Genomic DNA, 25,032 nt, shown 5'->3' with positions numbered 1-25,032 from the left:
TCATGACAGCATTTATCAATCACAACTGCAGTACAACACCCACAATCCACCATGCCCTCTATGGCATGACAGTGGCATTGACTGTCAAACTAGGCGACCAGACCTGAAGACCTAGCCTCCTGTAAGGTCATCCCCCACTGTGACTACATACCCTTAATTACATTATAGACCTGTGCCTCATGTATACACAGGGCAGACGGCCTGTGTAACTGCCTAACTGGCCTGCCACAGATGGGAAGAACAGATAGGGTCTGGAAGTTACTCACCACCGCCGCCTTCCCTTGTCTGCACTCTCCCTGACCTGGGACTCGCTACACCGGGCCTGGGACGCTAATATTTTACAAATGCTAGGAGTCTCCACGACCGGGCCCTCTCTGAGATGGCTTAGTCAAAACAGTTGTGAACGCTTGGCGCTCCTGAACGAGTGTACGCATAGCTGCTTGAGACAGGGCCTAATTCAAACAGTGGCTAACTAACAAATACCTGCTGCTTTGCTCCACAGCGTTACACAGCCAGGCTCATTGGGAACGATCCATCGAGTTTGTCAGTGTGTTTGTTGTTCCGTGGGGGTAACACATAGGCCTACTCTGTTACAGTGGGTTCAGAGATGGTTGGAGAGTTGATGCCTGAGGTTGAGACATCGAAGGGGCATAGTTCGATATATAGCCCCGGCTCAAGAGGATTTGAATGTTTTGCATTTTGAAACTACTATGAGGATTCTGAAAGACTAAATGTGGATCTAAGTGTTGACTATGTCTTGAGATGACTGCTACAACTCTAATGTCAGCCCTCAACCCGTGTGGCTATCATTTCCTTTAACTGATATAGATAGAATCAGTGGATTACATGGCAGCTTGCTTGACACTTGACATTGAACGAAACTCCACATGCACTGTAATCCCAAAGTCAATGGATCGCCTAATTTTCTCGAGAGATTACATGACAGCGACTTCCTACGACAATCTACAATATAATTAAGACAAACTTTTTATCGGAAGATGTGGGTTTAGAATTAGATGATAGAAGACAGACATTTTTGTCTCGTCTAAGGTTTCATTGTTGCCTCTCTCGGTCTCTTGAAGAAAAGCCCCTTATGGTTTCTTAGATGGACATGTTTCTCATTCCACATGAGTAGAACGCTGCCAACCACACATCTTTCATCTTTAAGAGGACTCGTATTCTATGTCTTTTCAGACGCTCTCTTTGTTTACATGGGGTTAGCCACATCTTCAGAATACTCAGTGTCCTAATCATCTCCATACAGTTTAGGCTCCTCTAGCAACCTGGTCTTAAAGCATTTCGTATTATTCTGTACGTAAATCCGAGACACACCTATTTAGTATTATATGTTACGTTTTGTATGGTATGTAATCATTTGTGGAAGTCCATCACCCATTTCGTATGATATGTTACAAATTACAATTTGTATTATGTGTTACGAATTTGCAAAACGTACAATATGTTGCAAATTTGCAAAATGTAGGATATGTTACGAATTCTAATTAGCTAGGTGGCTAATGTTAGGGCTAAGCTTAGGGTTACGTTTAGGAGTTTGGTTAAAGGATTATGGTTTGGGTCAGGAGAAGGGTAAGCTAAACTGGTTAAGGTTAGGGTTAGGTGAAGGGTTAGCTAAAGGGGTTAAGGTTAGGGTTAGGGGAAGGGTTAGCTAAAGGGGTTAAGGTTAGGGTTAGGGGAAGGGTTAGCTAACATGCTAAGTAGTTACAGAGTAGCTAAAAAGTAGTAAGTAGTTGAAAAGTTGCTATTAGCTAAAATGCTAAAGTTGTCTGTGATGAGATTCGAACTCGTGACCAATCACTCTACTTTCGTTTTTGCCTTAAGTAACTAACTGTCTTATGTAATCATACCAAACGTAACATATCATGGAGTGGATGGAGTGTAAATGGAGTGTCTCGGATTTACGTACAGAATAATACGAAAATGCTCTGACACCAGGTTGCCTCTTCAGGCACAAACAGAGTAGAGAGCTGTTTTAGGAGATTTGCGAAGCCAATGCACAACACTTTGAATAAAGCATAACTGTTTATACTTGAAGTTGATTGCCTCTATAGAATTGACAGAATATTCAAATTACATTTGGAGTATAGCTCTATTAAAGTGGGCATAAGCATTTCAAGTGAAACAGGCTGTTATGTCCATTAAAAAAAAATTGCCCTTCAATTGGTTTTGGAAGAAATCTGATGAGGCGAAGAGTGGAATTATTAAAGTCTTTAGAGTTTGTTTTATTTATGAAATTCATCTGTCATGTTTTTTTGTTCTTTCTTATTTTGATGCACATAGTGATATCTGATTACAAATAATTCATATGGTGTATTGGTTTCCAACTAAACTATAAGCATGTGTCTCTTTATGTGTAAATGTTTCAGAGGTTTGGGTATACTTTATTCTGGGAACAATAAATCTTTTGTGATTTTTAGAATAACAATCATTATTGTTTTCTGCATTTTACGTTGGACTCCAACTAGCAACAAGCTGGGACTATAAACTAAACGGGACAATGAACTATGTATTTAATAAGTGCATATTTTGAAAGCAGGTTAGCCTAGCCAGAGCCATATCCCTGTAAAGCAAAATGGTCTGGAGAAGGGTGTAATCAAAGAAACGTTTCGTGTTTACCCTGAAAACCGCAATTTGAGTGAAAGTCGACTCTTGTTAGCCATGTTGTAGATAGCATTAGCAGTTGATCTAAATGCCCATTTAGCGACGCAGACCTCATTTTACATGTACAGTCCTGTTACAGTCCTATCGTTGGACATGAAGCCCTTTCTAATCTGGCCACTGTAAAGTCTTCCACAGGCCTCATGAGCTGTGGGGCATGAAACGAGTCCAGTAAGAGAGCGAGAGAGAGAGAGCGAGAGAGGCAGAGCGTAAGGATATGTACACTCTTCGCTGCCAAGGTACACTGATTTAAGAGCACAAAACGAGTTGCACCGTAAACCCAGCATTTTTTCTCCATGTTTGTGTTAGGGATGATGTAACATGGCGAGAATTCATATTTCACATCAAATTTCACTTTTAAGATAATTTTCTCTCTCATTTTTTATGCGTAAGGAAACAAACATTTGCATTTCAAAGTTCTTCAAATAAAAATAAATGAAAAGCAAACCCTTTTATGGGCTTGGAGTCTTCATTGGAAAACAGTTCAGGGACGAAATGAATATTTTTTTATAGTTCGTATAAAGTCCTTCACAATGAATGCCAGGTTATGTGAAAGAATTGACACATGGTAGAGCCTCAAGCCCTTAGAGAATCCCTCCTAATTCAGCCTTTAAACTCATGGCCCATGCAACGCCAACAACACAGATGGCTAGGACGGAGTGATTCATTTAATAAAGAAGAATGATTTCTTTATTTCTCATCATTATCGTCTACTTATGATGCTTTTCGCCACAAAACCAATCGCAAACCGATCCAATAGCTGTTAAAGGACAGAATTTCCTTTGCGTTTCCTCCCATCTGCACCCGGGTAGGTGAAAGCGATGGTCAATCCCAAACCACCCCCGCGCCCTACCAACTCGCTCGGTGGGCCCTCCACTGTCACATGTTGTTGACGAAACTCCGAGGGTGAGGGTAACTTTGAGAGAGTGGCGATGGGATCAATAAACCTGGTGCTCACTCCTGACTTAAATGATGCAATTCATGTTCCACTTTTAAATAATTAAACAAGCATGAAATTCTAATGAACAAATCCCTCCTGTCGTTTTACAAGATATAAACCTAAGTAACAGTTAAACATTTCATTTAGGAGGTATTTCATCTGTTACACGTGTCAGGTGTTGAAATCAGACATAAACAAATGCACATGACATATAATTAGGCACACTTCTCCATTCTCTAGTATGAAATTACGTTAACTCAAAACATATCGCAGTGCATGTTGGGATAACACGTCGCTCTGAAGCCTGCAGCCTTGCTGGCTCGGTCAAAGTGGCCATCTGAGGATCTAATTAGCTCATACACCCTTGATCATTTTCACTCCCTCAGCTTTGGGACACTTGTGCAAAGGGCAGAGGCACGCGTGAATGCGCAAATGGAGGGCCGAGGGGATTGGGGAAGGGGGTGATTTGCGATTCATCCCTAGGTGGCCGACAAAATGGCCGACATTCTTCTTTGCCAAGTGGTAGACTTGTTGCTATGGGAGGGTCTCAATTGGTAATTAATAATCAGTCCTCTCCTCCTTGACCTGTAACCGATAAGTGGTCGAGTGGTTGGAGAGTCTCAATTCGTTAGTACTGTAGGCTCCTCGATAGCCTCCTCTCGCTGAGGATACTCATGAGTATCCTTTTGGTGCCTGGCGCGGAAGTTTTTGAAAATCCGCCACAGCCCCTTTGAATCAGCTGTTGTTTTCTCAAAGGAGAAAAGCATGCACACGTTTAAAAATTATATGCTAATTATCTCCTTTTATCTATAAAATGTCTTGCACAACTAGCTAAATTAGTTTTTTTTTATGACTTTACACATTTATTTTGGGATTCCACTTCCACCCCTGTAAACGTAATTTGCCTAATGATGCACAAATAGAGGAGAGGCTCATTTCATACAAGCACATTTGTTTCCACGTTCTCTCGCTCCTCGCCGCGTCTCAATTACCTTTGACTTTTTTCAAAAGCAGGCAAGAAGAGGACGGAGGAGAGAACCAATTCAGGCAGGCAAAACCAATTGAAATTCTCTCTGTGACCTGTCAGATTAACAAATAGGTGCGGAGATTGGATGTTGAAAAGAGCGCTAAGGCCGTATTGAGACGCAGCCCGGGTTTAATCTCAGCATACTGGGACCTGATTCACGCCGCATCCGCTGGGAAGAGCGGTGTGAGCGCAAGAAGTAATAATAAAAGGCTTCTTATTACAGCCATTAAACAAGAGAAGGGAAAACACAGAGGGCTTTAATGCCTGGACATCCAAATGTTTACACAGTGACAATATATTCGCTTGTAAATTCTTTGATGGTGGCCCTGTCTTTCCCTGAGCACTGGACTGCTGTCTGAATAAATAGCTTGTATATTAACCCCTCACCATGCAAGATTGAATGTGTTTCCATAGGTGTCATTCGGTACCGTAAAAGGTTTTTTATTGGCCCCACGTTGGCCAACCCCCAGAAACACCAGGGTTCCTAAGTCATGCCATCATTTCTCATGTGGTGGCCCATCATGGGTCCTTCCTGAGTGTGCCGTCAGATGAGTGCTGGACTCAGACTGGTGCCCCCTCCCCCTCCTCCTCATCCAACTCCTGCCTGTATTGTGAGACGCTGTTTGATGATATATAATGTCTGCTGGACTGTCTCTCTCAGGTTACCTGCAGGGGCCTGAGGAGGCCAGGGTGTGTAAGTGTGTGTGTGTGTGTGTTGTGTGTGCATGTGCATGTGCGTGTGTGTATAAGGAGCTTAGATTCAGAGCAAAAACCTTTGGTGAGAAATAACTCCCCCCACAATAAAAGAGGAGAATCGTATTTCTCACTTCCTTAGGTATGTGTGGTTTGAAACTCAACACAGGTTTACACAGTGGAAAAGCACAGGGTTACTCTTTTATTTATTCTGTGGCGTTATTAAGACTTATGATACTCTTGCGCCTTCGGTCCCACTAGGGAGGTCCCAACAGTGGAGAGTCATGAAGAAAACGTTGTCATTTTTTTCCCCAGCAGGCCTCTTGGCCGCCTTCCCAAAAGAGAATAATATCGATTGGTTGGATTCACAACAGCCGATTGACGTTTAACCACATCACCCAAGTGTTTGCCCTTTGGGCCATTTCCTGAATTGACTGAGCAGATAGAGAAGAAGCATTGTCCAGGTACTGTACTGTGACAGTGTAACTGAGGGTATGCTGTACTGGACTGTAGGCCAACAGTACCCTCACACAACATGGACGTGAATAGGGTAAGGGCTGTGACATCTGTCTTGAGTTGTGAGATGACATTTGTTTTGAGGATAGGCTGGGGGATTTACTTCCTATGTTTGCGGATCAGTTTACTGTACTCTCTGAAACCCGAGGGCATGGAAAATGGCGACATGAAACAATACCAATAATCAAATCAAAATACAAGCTTCCCCTCTCTGCCTCTGCTGTCAAAGCAAATTGTGCATTTAAAAAAAAATGACTCATTCCTCCCCAAAGAGAAACATTATGGGGCAAAGTCCTTCCCTAATCATCTTGATGACCCCAATATAGCCTACTCATTGGGGATTCTGTCTCAACCCTAGCCGGAAACATCAAAGCCAAAGCAATTACAACGCATGCTTTGAACGTATCCTAATCGGAAGACGCATTCCATTATTCCTCATCCACTAAAACAATCATAAAACAATAGGAAGTGAAATATGATTCCGTCTCTCGTTGGCCGTGTAAACATCTGGTTTTTAATAACGAGTATCCCCTCTGAGAATTACAGAAGGTTGATGTGCTGTGTAGGTAACAAACTAATACTTTTCAAATGCATTCCATTTAAATGCAATATAATTACCACCACTTAAATCCAACCTCTCATTTGGACCGTGGTCAGTCGGACCAGCGAGGGAATTTCCCCCTGACTCCACGTTCTTCCTCCACGCAGTCAGCTAAACATTCGTTCATTTCTCCCTACGCCCCTTTCAAACCATTAAAAAATATACAATAATTGCCGCAAATTGATTACTTGTTTTACAGAAGTCCTATAAATCTTCCCTCATGTCAAACGGTAATCAATGGCAGACACGCAGTGAGCGGCTAGCGTAAAGAAGATCCATACGACGTGCTCAGCCGCGTCTACTACTCTCTGGGTTACTCTCATGTTTTGCGGTCGAGTTTGGCCAATATCATTTCGGGGGAATTTCCTGCCATCTGTGTTCAATCGAATTCTCACAGATTTGGGCTTGCTTGTAAATATTAGGAATTGGCTGAGGCTGGGCGGACTGTAGCGTGCCGTTGTCTTGCGTTGGAACACTATCACGATCAGCCAGTTGAGTTGAGTCAAACTGTGAACATGATGTTGGCTGAGGTTTGGGATCGGCTAACGAAGCTCTGTTAATCTGAATTGAGAGACGAGAGCAGGATGCGCTGCTTCGGAGGGCTCAGAGTCCCAGGTCTGTGTGACAAAGAGGAAGCATTATCTGCCACGGGGTACTTTTTGCTCGCTGTTGTCATACTATAGGAATGCTTAGACGCAGCTCTACTACTCATGTGCTTCACAATTGTCACTTGGGATCTGTGGTACAAGTGAAGGAAACCATTAGAAAAACATAATATGAGTCAACCCTTGTTAGACAAAATAAATGTAAAGAAAATGATCAGTTTTCAGCAGGTCAGTACAGTAATTGTGACAAATAGAGCTACATGCTGATGTTTGACAACTGGATAAGATCTAACATAAGTTTCACAGGGAATACAACAGTGTTTTTATATGGTTTTAGCAGGCGCAGAGAGAGACTGAGGCCTATTGTTCTAGAGGAAAGCTCTGTTTCTGCGCAAACTTTGTCTTGTTTATTCTTCACAGCAGATTTATATACAGTGGTTATTCTCATGAGCGATTGTAGAAGGACACACACACACACACACACATACCGCAATGCACACATGTGCATGTGCTCACACTTGAATGTGTGCACACGCACTGAGACACAGACACACACACACACCCACAGCCATTACAATTCTAAGGCTGTGGTTGGGACGCACACACGCACGCGCACGCACACACACACCCACACACACACCCACAACCATTAAAATTCTAAACACATTTCAAATCATCTCTTAAGAGATCTCCAACAGTAAAATCCAAGATGGTTTGTCCACGTGGAAACAAGTGGAAATATTATTATTCAAATTAAATTCAAATTTAAAGTGAAATGTTAAGTGTTGTTTTTTTGTGAAGCAGCAGGGTGTGGTGATGCTTTTGACACTGGTCAGACCCGACACACTCCTCCATCACTACATCACTCCGTCACTATTTACTGCTGCTGCCTTCCCTAACAGACGGACCTCTTGTTTGGCTTTGAACCGCGTCCTGATCAAACCTGGGTTCAAATGCTATTTTGAAATCATTTCTGGGCTAAATTGAGCTTGCCTGGCCCAATCGAACAAATGGAATAGTCTTAAAAGGGCAAGCTCCTACTGTTTGCCAGATCTAAGCAGGCTAGCGCAAACGCTAAAAGTATTTGCAAGATGTCAAGTAGTATTTGAACCCAGGTTGGACCCTAGCTTGGCTTAGTCCTGGCTCTGTGTCGCTCACCTCGTAAAGGCGTCTGTCACCCGGCCAGCGGCTCCTGTCATGTCTGGCTCTCAGTGCCATCACACACACACACACACACACACACACACACACACACACACACACACACACACACACACACACACACACACACACACACACACACACACACACACACACACACACACACAGACATCCTCTCAGGAGTCAGTCAGGACACCAGGCAGACACATCCTGCTGTGGCTGCAGACAGATGGAGACCTGGTTTGTGAGTAGTGAGTGACATGACCTTGGTTGACTTAGCTTAGCTACTAAGACTAAGACCTTTCGAGTTTAGATACTGTATGGCTGGATAGATTCACATTGACTGAAGTAATTCAGTTCGAGGATAGCTGGACGGTTGAACCTGGATTTGGGATAATGGTTACATTCCCTTGTGTTGGCAAGAGGACACATGGCTTCCTAGAGTGGACCATCTGAGTACCGAGACTCAGGGAGATCCTTACGACGAGAAGCTGGTTTTGGGGACAGTGGACTTGACAGACAGATGGAAGATGGAGGTACTATTAAGGTGTCTTGCATGCCTTTCACAAGTTTCAATTAGTAACTAATGGTGTATGAGCTTCGGTTACTCACCTGGACACTTCTACTGATATTAGGGCAAATCCCAAAATGGCACCCTATTCCCTACGTAGTGCACTACTTTTGACCAAGGCCCGTAGCCCATAGCGCTCCGGTCGAAAGTGGTGCACTGTATAAGGAATAGGGTGCGATTTGGGACGTAGAGCCTGCTGTGTTGATGAAGATGTGGAGCAGTCTGGTGTATCTGGTATAGCTCCACATGGACAGGTTACACACTGAACACACACAGTACACACATCTCACCCTTGTCACATGACACCTACCCACATGTCCCCTGTGTGGAGAGACGACTGGGCACCACCAGTGGCATTGTGTGACCACCAGGTGGTGACATGCACAAGTGTAAAGTTGTAATTACAACAAAGGAAAACAACAGAGAACAGTGATTGGCTGTGTGCTGATAGAGGAGAGCCCTGTCATTGGTGATGGAGTTTAAGCAGGACTGGCCACTCAGTTTATAAGAGCACTGATGGATATGTAATTTGGGTGTGGCTTGGGGTTGGGGGGGGTGGATAAGGTCTGTGTGTGTGTGTGTGTGACTGTCTGTGAGCGCTTGCACATGCGTGTGTGTGTCTGCTTTTGCTTGCTGGTTTGTGTGTGTCAGTGTTTGCACATTATTGTGTGTCCCTGTGTGTGTGCATGCGTGCGTGCCTGTGTGTATGAAACTGCAGCCTTTTGTATTGTTTTCTCCAGTGTGTGGGCTTTGATTTACAGTGACCCCTTGTGTTCTCCGGCCATGCGGTGAACTCATTGGGTTGTGGTAGGGATGAGGATGCAATTGTTGGGCTGAAGGCTGCGGGCTGCAGGCTGGAGCCTGGGGACTGGAGCCTGGGGACTGGAGCCTGGGGGCTGGAGCCTGGGGACTGGAGCCTGGGGACTGGAGCCTGGGGGCTGGAGCCTGGGGACTGGAGCCTGGGGACTGGAGCCTGGGGACTGGAGCCTGGGGACTGGAGCCTGGGGACTGGAGCCTGGGGACTGGAGCCTGGGACTGGAGCCTGGGGACTGGAGCCTGGGGGCTGGAGCCTGGGGACTGGAGCCTGGGGACTGGAGCCTGGGGACTGGAGCCTGGGGACTGGAGCCTGGGGACTGGAGCCTGGGGGCGCGGTGGTGTGTTTACTGCCGGCTGTTTGTTTGTGTTCAGACTGCGGTCAGCCCTGCTCTGTTTAGAAAGGCTGGTGTCTGTTTCCTCTGTAATGCTGGGGACCCATTCATTCATCTGACCACTGTTATATCAATCTGACTCTGGACTCTACTAGCAGTCAATTCTAATGGCCACAGACTGCTAAGGAGAACTCCGTTAGGGAAGCCTTGTCATGTATTTTAGGGTAAAAAGGGATCCAGCATTTTCTGGATGACATGTAACGGAAAGAGAACCTATCAATTTGACTATTCATTACACCATGCAGGGGAATGCAGTGATTGGACAACAGACTTCACAAAGAGTTTGTCTATTTTTGACTAGTCATTACACCATGCAGGAGAATGCAGTGATTGGACAACAGACTTTACACAGTGTTTGGAAATGTTTGAATATTCATTGCTTGAAAATAAGGGAGAGCTGCACACTCTAGGAGCTCAGATGCAAAAATGATATATCCAACGTTTCGACAGCCAAGCTGTCTTCATCAGGGTATCGTCACAAACACTGCGGGATGACTTGTTTATATAGTGTCAAAAGACACACGGGTGTCTGTAATCATGACCAAGTGTGGCCTAATATCATTGGTTAATTCTGAAATATAAAAATGGCATACAAAGAACAGCATACAAAAAACAAATGGATAGCATACGATCATAGATTCAGTTTAGACTACACAAGCTTACAAACAATTACAATGGCAAAGTCACAATAGTCACAAGAATGGCTTCAGATCAAAGTCTAAAGATCAAAGTCTATTTTTGACTAGTCATTACACCTTGCAGGGGAATGCAGTGATTGGACAATTGACTTTACACAGAATTTGTAGATGTTTGACTATTCATTACACCATGCAGGGGAATGCAGTGATTGGACAACAGACTTTACACAGAATTTGTAGATGTTTGACTATTCATTACACCATGCAGGGGAATGCAGTGATTGGACAACAGACTTTTCACAGAGTTTGGAAATGTTTGAATATTCATTGCACCATGCAGAGGAATGCAGTGATTGGAAAACAAACTTTACACAGAATTTGTAGTTGTTTGACTATTCATTACACCATGAAGGGGAATGCAGTGATTGGACAACAGACTTTACACAGAGTTTGGAAATGTTTGAATATTCATTGCACCATGCAGAGGAATGCAGTGATTAGACAAAAGACTTCACACAGAGTTGGGAGATTTTTAACTAGTCATTACACAGTGCAGGGAAATGCAATTATTGGACAACAGACTTTACACAGAGTTTTGAGATGTTTGACTATTCATTAAACCTTGCAGGGGAATGCAGTGATTGGACAACAGACTTTACACAGAGTTTGTCTATTTTTGATTAGTCATTACACCTCGCAGGAGAATGCAGTGATTGGACAACAGACGTTACACAGAGTTTGCAGATGTTTGACTATTCATTACACCATGCGGAGCAATGCAGTTATTGGACAACAGACTTTACACAGAGTTTTGAGATGTTTGACCAGTCATTGCACCATGCTGAGGAATGCAGTGATCGGACAACAGACTTTACACAGAGTTTGGAGATTTTTAACTTGTCATTACACCATGCAGGGGAATGCAGTGATTGGACAACAGACTTTACACAGAGTTTGGAAATGTTTGAATATTCATTACACCATGCAGGGGAATGCAGTGATTGGACAACAGACTTTACACAGAGTTTGGAAATGTTTGAATATTCATTACACCATGCAGGGGAATGCAGTGATTGGACAACAGACTTTACACAGAGTTTGGAAATGTTTGAATATTCATTACACCATGCAGGGGAATTCAGTGTTTGTACAACAAACTTTACACAGAGTTTTTGAGATTTTGTCTAGTCATTAAGCCATGCAGGGAATGCATTGATTGGACAATTAACTTTACTCAGAGTTTGGAGATGTTTGACTAGTCATTACACCATGCAGGGAATGCAGAGATTGGACAACAGACTTTACACAGAGTTTGGAAATGTTTGAATATTCATTACACCATGCAGGGGAAGGCAGTGATTGGACAACAGACTTTACATAGAGTTTGGAAATGTTTGAATATTAATTACACCATGCAGGTGAATGCAGTGATTAGTCAACAGACTTGACACAGTTGGGAGATTATTAACTAGTCATTACACCGTACAGGAGAATGCAATTATTGGAGAACAAACGTTACACAGAGTTTGGTGATTTTTGTCTAGTCATTACACCATGCAGGGGAATGCAGTGATTGGACAACAGACTTTACGCAGAGTTGAGATTTTTAACTTGTCATTACACCATGCAGGGGAATGCAGTGATTGGACAACAGACTTTACACAGAGTTGGGAAATGTTTGAATATTCATTGCACCATGCAGGGGAATGCAGTGATTGGACAACAAACTTTACATAGAGTTTTGAGATGTTTGACGAGTCATTACACCGTGCAGGGGAATGGAATTATTGGACAACAAACTTTACACAGAGTTTGGTGATATTGTCTAGTCATTAAGCCATGCAGGGAATGCATTGATTGTACAGTAAACTTTAGACAGAGTGGAGATGTTTGACTATTCATTACACCATGCAGGGGAATGCAGTGATTGGACAACAGACTTTACACAGAGTTTGGAGATTTTGACTAGTCATTACACCATGCAGGGAATGCAGAGATTGGACAATTGACTTTACTCAGAGTTTGGAAATGTTTGACTTGTCATTGCACCACGCAGAGGAATGCAGTGATGGGACAACAAACTTTACACAGTGTTTTGAGATTTTTGACTATTCATTACACCATGCAGGGGAATGCAGTGATTGGACAACAGACTTTACACAGAGTTTATCTTTTTTGGACTAGTCGTTACACCATGCAGAGGAATGCAGTGATTGGACAACAGACTTTACACAGAGTTTGTCTATTTTTGATTAGTCATTACACCTCGCAGGAGAATGCAGTGATTGGACAACAGACTTTTCACAGAGTTTGGAAATGTTTGAATATTCATTGCACCATGCAGAGGAATGCAGTGATTGGAAAACAAACTTTACACAGAATTTGTAGTTGTTTGACTATTCATTACACCATGAAGGGGAATGCAGTGATTGGACAACAGACTTTACACAGAGTTTGGAAATGTTTGAATATTCATTGCACCATGCAGAGGAATGCAGTGATTAGACAAAAGACTTCACACAGAGTTGGGAGATTTTTAACTAGTCATTACACAGTGCAGGGAAATGCAATTATTGGACAACAGACTTTACACAGAGTTTTGAGATGTTTGACTATTCATTAAACCTTGCAGGGGAATGCAGTGATTGGACAACAGACTTTACACAGAGTTTGTCTATTTTTGATTAGTCATTACACCTCGCAGGAGAATGCAGTGATTGGACAACAGACGTTACACAGAGTTTGCAGATGTTTGACTATTCATTACACCATGCGGAGCAATGCAGTTATTGGACAACAGACTTTACACAGAGTTTTGAGATGTTTGACCAGTCATTGCACCATGCTGAGGAATGCAGTGATCGGACAACAGACTTTACACAGAGTTTGGAGATTTTTAACTTGTCATTACACCATGCAGGGGAATGCAGTGATTGGACAACAGACTTTACACAGAGTTTGGAAATGTTTGAATATTCATTACACCATGCAGGGGAAGGCAGTGATTGGACAACAGACTTTACATAGAGTTTGGAAATGTTTGAATATTAATTACACCATGCAGGTGAATGCAGTGATTAGTCAACAGACTTGACACAGTTGGGAGATTATTAACTAGTCATTACACCGTACAGGAGAATGCAATTATTGGAGAACAAACGTTACACAGAGTTTGGTGATTTTTGTCTAGTCATTACACCATGCAGGGGAATGCAGTGATTGGACAACAGACTTTACGCAGAGTTGAGATTTTTAACTTGTCATTACACCATGCAGGGGAATGCAGTGATTGGACAACAGACTTTACACAGAGTTGGGAAATGTTTGAATATTCATTACACCATGCAGGGGAATGCAGTGATTGGACAACAGACTTCACACAGATTTTGTTGATGTTTGACTATTCATTACACCGTGCAGGGGAATGGAATTATTGGACAACAAACTTTACACAGAGTTTGGTGATATTGTCTAGTCATTAAGCCATGCAGGGAATGCATTGATTGTACAGTAAACTTTAGACAGAGTGGAGATGTTTGACTATTCATTACACCATGCAGGGGAATGCAGTGATTGGACAACAGACTTTACACAGAGTTTGGAGATTTTGACTAGTCATTACACCATGCAGGGAATGCAGAGATTGGACAATTGACTTTACTCAGAGTTTGGAAATGTTTGACTTGTCATTGCACCACGCAGAGGAATGCAGTGATGGGACAACAAACTTTACACAGTGTTTTGAGATTTTTGACTATTCATTACACCATGCAGGGGAATGCAGTGATTGGACAACAGACTTTACACAGAGTTTATCTTTTTTGGACTAGTCGTTACACCATGCAGAGGAATGCAGTGATTGGACAACAGACTTTACACAGAGTTTGTCTATTTTTGATTAGTCATTACACCTCGCAGGAGAATGCAGTGATTGGACAACAGACGTTACACAGAGTTTGCAGATGTTTGACTATTCATTACACCATGCGGAGCAATGCAGTTATTGGACAACAGACTTTACACAGAGTTTTGAGATGTTTGACCAGTCATTGCACCATGCTGAGGAATGCAGTGATCGGACAACAGACTTTACACAGAGTTTGGAGATTTTTAACTTGTCATTACACCATGCAGGGGAATGCAGTGATTGGACAACAGACTTTACACAGAGTTTGGAAATGTTTGAATATTCATTACACCATGCAGGGGAATGCAGTGATTGGACAACAGACTTTACACAGAGTTTGGAAATGTTTGAATATTCATTACACCATGCAGGGGAATGCAGTGATTGGACAACAGACTTTACACAGAGTTTGGAAATGTTTGAATATTCATTACACCATGCAGGGGAATGCAGTGATTGGACAACAGACTTTACACAGAGTTTGGAAATGTTTGAATATTCATTACACCATGCAGGGGAATTCAGTGTTTGTACAACAAACTTTACACAGAGTTTTTGAGATTTTGTCTAGTCATTAAGCCATGCAGGGAATGCATTGATTGGACAATTAACTTTACTCAGAGTTTGGAGATGTTTGACTAGTCATTACACCATGCAGGGAATGCAGAGATTGGACAACAGACTTTACACAGAGTTTGGAAATGTTTGAATATTCATTACACCATGCAGGGGAAGGCAGTGATTGGACAACAGACTTTACATAGAGTTTGGAAATGTTTGAATATTAATTACACCATGCAGGTGAATGCAGTGATTAGTCAACAGACTTGACACAGTTGGGAGATTATTAACTAGTCATTACACCGTACAGGAGAATGCAATTATTGGAGAACAAACGTTACACAGAGTTTGGTGATTTTTGTCTAGTCATTACACCATGCAGGGGAATGCAGTGATTGGACAACAGACTTTACGCAGAGTTGAGATTTTTAACTTGTCATTACACCATGCAGGGGAATGCAGTGATTGGACAACAGACTTTACACAGAGTTGGGAAATGTTTGAATATTCATTGCACCATGCAGGGGAATGCAGTGATTGGACAACAAACTTTACATAGAGTTTTGAGATGTTTGACGAGTCATTACACCGTGCAGGGGAATGGAATTATTGGACAACAAACTTTACACAGAGTTTGGTGATATTGTCTAGTCATTAAGCCATGCAGGGAATGCATTGATTGTACAGTAAACTTTAGACAGAGTGGAGATGTTTGACTATTCATTACACCATGCAGGGGAATGCAGTGATTGGACAACAGACTTTACACAGAGTTTGGAGATTTTGACTAGTCATTACACCATGCAGGGAATGCAGAGATTGGACAATTGACTTTACTCAGAGTTTGGAAATGTTTGACTTGTCATTGCACCACGCAGAGGAATGCAGTGATGGGACAACAAACTTTACACAGTGTTTTGAGATTTTTGACTATTCATTACACCATGCAGGGGAATGCAGTGATTGGACAACAGACTTTACACAGAGTTTATCTTTTTTGGACTAGTCGTTACACCATGCAGAGGAATGCAGTGATTGGACAACAGACTTTACACAGAGTTTGTCTATTTTTGATTAGTCATTACACCTCGCAGGAGAATGCAGTGATTGGACAACAGACTTTTCACAGAGTTTGGAAATGTTTGAATATTCATTGCACCATGCAGAGGAATGCAGTGATTGGAAAACAAACTTTACACAGAATTTGTAGTTGTTTGACTATTCATTACACCATGAAGGGGAATGCAGTGATTGGACAACAGACTTTACACAGAGTTTGGAAATGTTTGAATATTCATTGCACCATGCAGAGGAATGCAGTGATTAGACAAAAGACTTCACACAGAGTTGGGAGATTTTTAACTAGTCATTACACAGTGCAGGGAAATGCAATTATTGGACAACAGACTTTACACAGAGTTTTGAGATGTTTGACTATTCATTAAACCTTGCAGGGGAATGCAGTGATTGGACAACAGACTTTACACAGAGTTTGTCTATTTTTGATTAGTCATTACACCTCGCAGGAGAATGCAGTGATTGGACAACAGACGTTACACAGAGTTTGCAGATGTTTGACTATTCATTACACCATGCGGAGCAATGCAGTTATTGGACAACAGACTTTACACAGAGTTTTGAGATGTTTGACCAGTCATTGCACCATGCTGAGGAATGCAGTGATCGGACAACAGACTTTACACAGAGTTTGGAGATTTTTAACTTGTCATTACACCATGCAGGGGAATGCAGTGATTGGACAACAGACTTTACACAGAGTTTGGAAATGTTTGAATATTCATTACACCATGCAGGGGAATGCAGTGATTGGACAACAGACTTTACACAGAGTTTGGAAATGTTTGAATATTCATTACACCATGCAGGGGAATGCAGTGATTGGACAACAGACTTTACACAGAGTTTGGAAATGTTTGAATATTCATTACACCATGCAGGGGAATTCAGTGTTTGTACAACAAACTTTACACAGAGTTTTTGAGATTTTGTCTAGTCATTAAGCCATGCAGGGAATGCATTGATTGGACAATTAACTTTACTCAGAGTTTGGAGATGTTTGACTAGTCATTACACCATGCAGGGAATGCAGAGATTGGACAACAGACTTTACACAGAGTTTGGAAATGTTTGAATATTCATTACACCATGCAGTGGAAGGCAGTGATTGGACAACAGACTTTACATAGAGTTTGGAAATGTTTGAATATTAATTACACCATGCAGGTGAATGCAGTGATTAGTCAACAGACTTGACACAGTTGGGAGATTATTAACTAGTCATTACACCGTACAGGAGAATGCAATTATTGGAGAACAAACGTTACACAGAGTTTGGTGATTTTTGTCTAGTCATTACACCATGCAGGGGAATGCAGTGATTGGACAACAGACTTTACGCAGAGTTGAGATTTTTAACTTGTCATTACACCATGCAGGGGAATGCAGTGATTGGACAACAGACTTTACACAGAGTTGGGAAATGTTTGAATATTCATTGCACCATGCAGGGGAATGCAGTGATTGGACAACAAACTTTACATAGAGTTTTGAGATGTTTGACGAGTCATTACACCGTGCAGGGGAATGGAATTATTGGACAACAAACTTTACACAGAGTTTGGTGATATTGTCTAGTCATTAAGCCATGCAGGGAATGCATTGATTGTACAGTAAACTTTAGACAGAGTGGAGATGTTTGACTATTCATTACACCATGCAGGGGAATGCAGTGATTGGACAACAGACTTTACACAGAGTTTGGAGATTTTGACTAGTCATTACACCATGCAGGGAATGCAGAGATTGGACAATTGACTTTACTCAGAGTTTGGAAATGTTTGAATTGTCATTGCACCACGCAGAGGAATGCAGTGATGGGACAACAAACTTTACACAGTGTTTTGAGATTTTTGACTATTCATTACACCATGCAGGGGAATGCAGTGATTGGACAACAGACTTTACACAGAGTTTATCTTTTTTGGACTAGTCGTTACACCATGCAGAGGAATGCAGTGATTGGACAACAGACTTTACACAGAGTTTGTCTATTTTTGATTAGTCATTACACCTCGCAGGAGAATGCAGTGATTGGACAACAGACGTTACACAGAGTTTGCAGATGTTTGACTATTCATTACACCATGCGGAGCAATGCAGTTATTGGACAACAGACTTTACACAGAGTTTTGAGATGTTTGACCAGTCATTGCACCATGCTGAGGAATGCAGTGATCGGACAACAGACTTTACACAGAGTTTGGAGATTTTTAACTTGTCATTACACCATGCAGGGGAATGCAGTGATTGGACAACAGACTTTACACAGAGTTTGGAAATGTTTGAATATTCATTACACCATGCAGGGGAATGCAGTGATTGGACAACAGACTTTACACAGAGTTTGGAAATGTTTGAATTGTCATTGCACCACGCAGAGGAATGCAGTGATTGGACAACAGACTTTACACAGAGTTTGGAAATGTTTGAATATTCATTACACCATGCAGGGAAATTCAGTGTTTGTACAACAAACTTTACACAGAGTTTTTGAGATTTTGTCTAGTCATTAAGCCATGCAGGGAATGCATTGATTGGACAATTAACTTTACTCAGAGTTTGGAGATGTTTGACTAGTCATTACACCATGCAGGGAATGCAGAGATTGGACAACAGACTTTACACAGAGTTTGGAAATGTTTGAATATTCATTACACCATGCAGGGGAAGGCAGTGATTGGACAACAGACTTTACATAGAGTTTGGAAATGTTTGAATATTAATTACACCATGCAGGTGAATGCAGTGATTAGTCAACAGACTTGACACAGTTGGGAGATTATTAACTAGTCATTACACCGTACAGGAGAATGCAATTATTGGAGAACAAACGTTACACAGAGTTTGGTGATTTTTGTCTAGTCATTACACCATGCAGGGGAATGCAGTGATTGGACAACAGACTTTACGCAGAGTTGAGATTTTTAACTTGTCATTACACCATGCAGGGGAATGCAGTGATTGGACAACAGACTTTACACAGAGTTGGGAAATGTTTGAATATTCATTGCACCATGCAGGGGAATGCAGTGATTGGACAACAAACTTTACATAGAGTTTTGAGATGTTTGACGAGTCATTACACCGTGCAGGGGAATGGAATTATTGGACAACAAACTTTACACAGAGTTTGGTGATATTGTCTAGTCATTAAGCCATGCAGGGAATGCATTGATTGTACAGTAAACTTTAGACAGAGTGGAGATGTTTGACTATTCATTACACCATGCAGGGGAATGCAGTGATTGGACAACAGACTTTACACAGAGTTTGGAGATTTTGACTAGTCATTACACCATGCAGGGAATGCAGAGATTGGACAATTGACTTTACTCAGAGTTTGGAAATGTTTGACTTGTCATTGCACCACGCAGAGGAATGCAGTGATGGGACAACAAACTTTACACAGTGTTTTGAGATTTTTGACTATTCATTACACCATGCAGGGGAATGCAGTGATTGGACAACAGACTTTACACAGAGTTTGGAAATGTTTGAATATTCATTACACCATGCAGGGAAATTCAGTGTTTGTACAACAAACTTTACACAGAGTTTTTGAGTTTTTTGTCTAGTCATTAAGCCATGCAGGGAATGCATTGATTGGACAATTAACTTTACTCAGAGTTTGGAGATGTTTGACTAGTCATTACACCATGCAGGGAATGCAGTGATTGGACAACAGACTTTACAGAAAGTTTGCAGATTTTTGACTAGTCATTACACCATGCAGGGAATGCAGAGATTGGACAACAGACTTTACACAGAATTTGTAGATGTTTGACTATTAATTACACCATGCAGGGGAATGCAGTGATTGGACAACAGACTTTACACACAATTTGTCTATTTTTGACTATTCATTACACCTTGCAGGGGAACGCAGTGATTGGACAACAGACTTTACACAGAGTTTGGAGATGTTTGTCTAGTCATTAAGCCATGCAGGGAATGCATTGATTGGACAGCAAACTTTAGACAGAGTGGAGATGTTTGACTATGCATTACACCATGCAGGGGAATGCAGTGATTAGACAACAGACTTTACACAGAGTTTGGAAATGTTTGAATATTCATTGCACCATGCAGAGGAATGCAGTGATTGGACAACAGACATCACACAGAGTTGGGAGATTTTTAACTAGTCATTACACAGTGCAGGGGAATGCAATTTTTGGACAACAAACTTTACACAGAGTTTTGAGATGTTTGACTATTCATTACACCATGCAGGGGAATGAGGTGATTGGACAACAGACTTTACACAGAGTTTGGAGATGTTTGACTATTCATTACACCGTGCAGGGGAATGCAGTGATTGGACAGCAGACTTTACACACAGTGTGTCTGTTTTTGACTATTCATTACACCTTGCAGGGGAATGCAGTGATTGGACAACAGACTTTACACAGATTTTGTATATGTTTGACTATTCATTACACCATGCAGGGGAATGCAGTGAATGGCCAACATACTTTACACAGAGTTTGGAAATGTTTGAATATTCATTGCACCATGCAGGGGAATGCAGTGATTGAACAACAGACTTTACACAGAATTTGTAGATGTTTGACTATTCATTACACCATGCAGGGGAATGCAATTATTGGACAACAGACTTTACACAGAGTTTGGAGATGTTTGTCTAGTCATTAAGCCATGCAGGGTATGCATTGATTGGACAGCAAACTTTAGACAGAGTGGAGATGTTTGACTATTCATTACACCATGCAGGGGAATGCAGTGATTAGACAAGACTTTACACAGAATTTGGAAATGTTTGAATATTCATTGCACCATGCAGAGGAATGCAGTGATTGGACAACAGACTTTACACAGAGTTTGTCTATTTTTGATTAGTCATTACACCTCGCAGGAGAATGCAGTGATTGGACAACAGACGTTACACAGAGTTTGCAGATGTTTGACTATTCATTACACCATGCGGAGCAATGCAGTTATTGGACAACAGACTTTACACAGAGTTTTGAGATGTTTGACCAGTCATTGCACCATGCTGAGGAATGCAGTGATCGGACAACAGACTTTACACAGAGTTTGGAGATTTTTAACTTGTCATTACACCATGCAGGGGAATGCAGTGATTGGACAACAGACTTTACACAGAGTTTGGAAATGTTTGAATATTCATTACACCATGCAGGGGAATGCAGTGATTGGACAACAGACTTTACACAGAGTTTGGAAATGTTTGAATATTCATTACACCATGCAGGGGAATTCAGTGTTTGTACAACAAACTTTACACAGAGTTTTTGAGATTTTGTCTAGTCATTAAGCCATGCAGGGAATGCATTGATTGGACAATTAACTTTACTCAGAGTTTGGAGATGTTTGACTAGTCATTACACCATGCAGGGAATGCAGAGATTGGACAACAGACTTTACACAGAGTTTGGAAATGTTTGAATATTCATTACACCATGCAGGGGAATGCAGTGATTGGACAACAGACTTTACGCAGAGTTGAGATTTTTAACTTGTCATTACACCATGCAGGGGAATGCAGTGATTGGACAACAGACTTTACACAGAGTTGGGAAATGTTTGAATATTCATTGCACCATGCAGGGGAATGCAGTGATTGGACAACAAACTTTACATAGAGTTTTGAGATGTTTGACGAGTCATTACACCGTGCAGGGGAATGGAATTATTGGACAACAAACTTTACACAGAGTTTGGTGATATTGTCTAGTCATTAAGCCATGCAGGGAATGCATTGATTGTACAGTAAACTTTAGACAGAGTGGAGATGTTTGACTATTCATTACACCATGCAGGGGAATGCAGTGATTGGACAACAGACTTTACACAGAGTTTGGAGATTTTGACTAGTCATTACACCATGCAGGGAATGCAGAGATTGGACAATTGACTTTACTCAGAGTTTGGAAATGTTTGAATTGTCATTGCACCACGCAGAGGAATGCAGTGATTGGACAACAGACTTTACACAGAGTTTATCTTTTTTGGACTAGTCGTTACACCATTCAGAGGAATGCAGTGATTGGACAACAGACTTTACACAGAGTTTGGAAATGTTTGAATATTCATTACACCATGCAGGGAAATTCAGTGTTTGTACAACAAACTTTACACAGAGTTTTTGAGTTTTTTGTCTAGTCATTAAGCCATGCAGGGAATGCATTGATTGGACAATTAACTTTACTCAGAGTTTGGAAATGTTTGACTAGTCATTACACCATGCAGGGAATGCAGTGATTGGACAACAGACTTTACAGAAAGTTTGCAGATTTTTGACTAGTCATTACACCATGCAGGGAATGCAAAGATTGGACAACAGACTTTACACAGAATTTGTAGATGTTTGACTATTCATTACACCATGCAGGGGAATGCAGTGATTGGACAACAGACTTTACACACAATTTGTCTATTTTTGACTATTCATTACACCTTGCAGGGGAACGCAGTGATTGGACAACAGACTTTACACAGAGTTTGGAGATGTTTGTCTAGTCATTAAGCCATGCAGGGAATGCATTGATTGGACAGCAAACTTTAGACAGAGTGGAGATGTTTGACTATGCATTACACCATGCAGGGGAATGCAGTGATTAGACAACAGACTTTACACAGAGTTTGGAAATGTTTGAATATTCATTGCACCATGCAGAGGAATGCAGTGATTGGACAACAGACATCACACAGAGTTGGGAGATTTTTAACTAGTCATTACACAGTGCAGGGGAATGCAATTTTTGGACAACAAACTTTACACAGAGTTTTGAGATGTTTGACTATTCATTACACCATGCAGGGGAATGAGGTGATTGGACAACAGACTTTACACAGAGTTTGGAGATGTTTGACTATTCATTACACCGTGCAGGGGAATGCAGTGATTGGACAGCAGACTTTACACACAGTGTGTCTGTTTTTGACTATTCATTACACCTTGCAGGGGAATGCAGTGATTGGACAACAGACTTTACACAGATTTTGTATATGTTTGACTATTCATTACACCATGCAGGGGAATGCAGTGAATGGCCAACATACTTTACACAGAGTTTGGAAATGTTTGAATATTCATTGCACCATGCAGGGGAATGCAGTGATTGAACAACAGACTTTACACAGAATTTGTAGATGTTTGACTATTCATTACACCATGCAGGGGAATGCAATTATTGGACAACAGACTTTACACAGAGTTTGGAGATGTTTGTCTAGTCATTAAGCCATGCAGGGTATGCATTGATTGGACAGCAAACTTTAGACAGAGTGGAGATGTTTGACTATTCATTACACCATGCAGGGGAATGCAGTGATTAGACAAGACTTTACACAGAATTTGGAAATGTTTGAATATTCATTGCACCATGCAGAGGAATGCAGTGATTGGACAACAGACTTTACACAGAGTTTGTCTATTTTTGATTAGTCATTACACCTCGCAGGAGAATGCAGTGATTGGACAACAGACGTTACACAGAGTTTGCAGATGTTTGACTATTCATTACACCATGCGGAGCAATGCAGTTATTGGACAACAGACTTTACACAGAGTTTTGAGATGTTTGACCAGTCATTGCACCATGCTGAGGAATGCAGTGATCGGACAACAGACTTTACACAGAGTTTGGAGATTTTTAACTTGTCATTACACCATGCAGGGGAATGCAGTGATTGGACAACAGACTTTACACAGAGTTTGGAAATGTTTGAATATTCATTACACCATGCAGGGGAATGCAGTGATTGGACAACAGACTTTACACAGAGTTTGGAAATGTTTGAATATTCATTACACCATGCAGGGGAATTCAGTGTTTGTACAACAAACTTTACACAGAGTTTTTGAGATTTTGTCTAGTCATTAAGCCATGCAGGGAATGCATTGATTGGACAATTAACTTTACTCAGAGTTTGGAGATGTTTGACTAGTCATTACACCATGCAGGGAATGCAGAGATTGGACAACAGACTTTACACAGAGTTTGGAAATGTTTGAATATTCATTACACCATGCAGGGGAATGCAGTGATTGGACAACAGACTTTACGCAGAGTTGAGATTTTTAACTTGTCATTACACCATGCAGGGGAATGCAGTGATTGGACAACAGACTTTACACAGAGTTGGGAAATGTTTGAATATTCATTGCACCATGCAGGGGAATGCAGTGATTGGACAACAAACTTTACATAGAGTTTTGAGATGTTTGACGAGTCATTACACCGTGCAGGGGAATGGAATTATTGGACAACAAACTTTACACAGAGTTTGGTGATATTGTCTAGTCATTAAGCCATGCAGGGAATGCATTGATTGTACAGTAAACTTTAGACAGAGTGGAGATGTTTGACTATTCATTACACCATGCAGGGGAATGCAGTGATTGGACAACAGACTTTACACAGAGTTTGGAGATTTTGACTAGTCATTACACCATGCAGGGAATGCAGAGATTGGACAATTGACTTTACTCAGAGTTTGGAAATGTTTGAATTGTCATTGCACCACGCAGAGGAATGCAGTGATTGGACAACAGACTTTACACAGAGTTTATCTTTTTTGGACTAGTCGTTACACCATTCAGAGGAATGCAGTGATTGGACAACAGACTTTACACAGAGTTTGGAAATGTTTGAATATTCATTACACCATGCAGGGAAATTCAGTGTTTGTACAACAAACTTTACACAGAGTTTTTCAGTTTTTTGTCTAGTCATTAAGCCATGCAGGGAATGCATTGATTGGACAATTAACTTTACTCAGAGTTTGGAAATGTTTGACTAGTCATTACACCATGCAGGGAATGCAGTGATTGGACAACAGACTTTACAGAAAGTTTGCA

At 41.4% G+C, this 25,032-nt stretch overlaps 1 protein-coding gene across 3 annotated transcripts in view; it reads left to right on the top strand.

The window, feature by feature from the left end:
* LOC115158003 (zinc finger protein GLIS1) overlaps positions 1-25,032 on the top strand; it is a 122,778-nt gene that overhangs the window by 18,910 nt on the left and 78,836 nt on the right. The window contains exon 1 of one of the 3 annotated variants that reach the window (XM_029706445.1): positions 5,741-5,886. The exons of the other annotated variants lie outside the window; for them this stretch is intronic. The gene's annotated coding sequence lies outside the window, so the exon portion shown is untranslated. Of the gene's footprint in view, positions 1-5,740; positions 5,887-25,032 lie in introns of those variants that run through there. 3 annotated transcript variants of the gene reach the window in all.

The sequence above is a fragment of the Salmo trutta genome, chromosome 22, assembly GCF_901001165.1.
Source record: "Salmo trutta chromosome 22, fSalTru1.1, whole genome shotgun sequence".
NCBI classification, from domain to species: domain Eukaryota; kingdom Metazoa; phylum Chordata; class Actinopteri; order Salmoniformes; family Salmonidae; genus Salmo; species Salmo trutta.
Note: the sequence above shows the minus strand (reverse complement) of the source record. Positions and strands in the feature narration are given on the sequence as shown.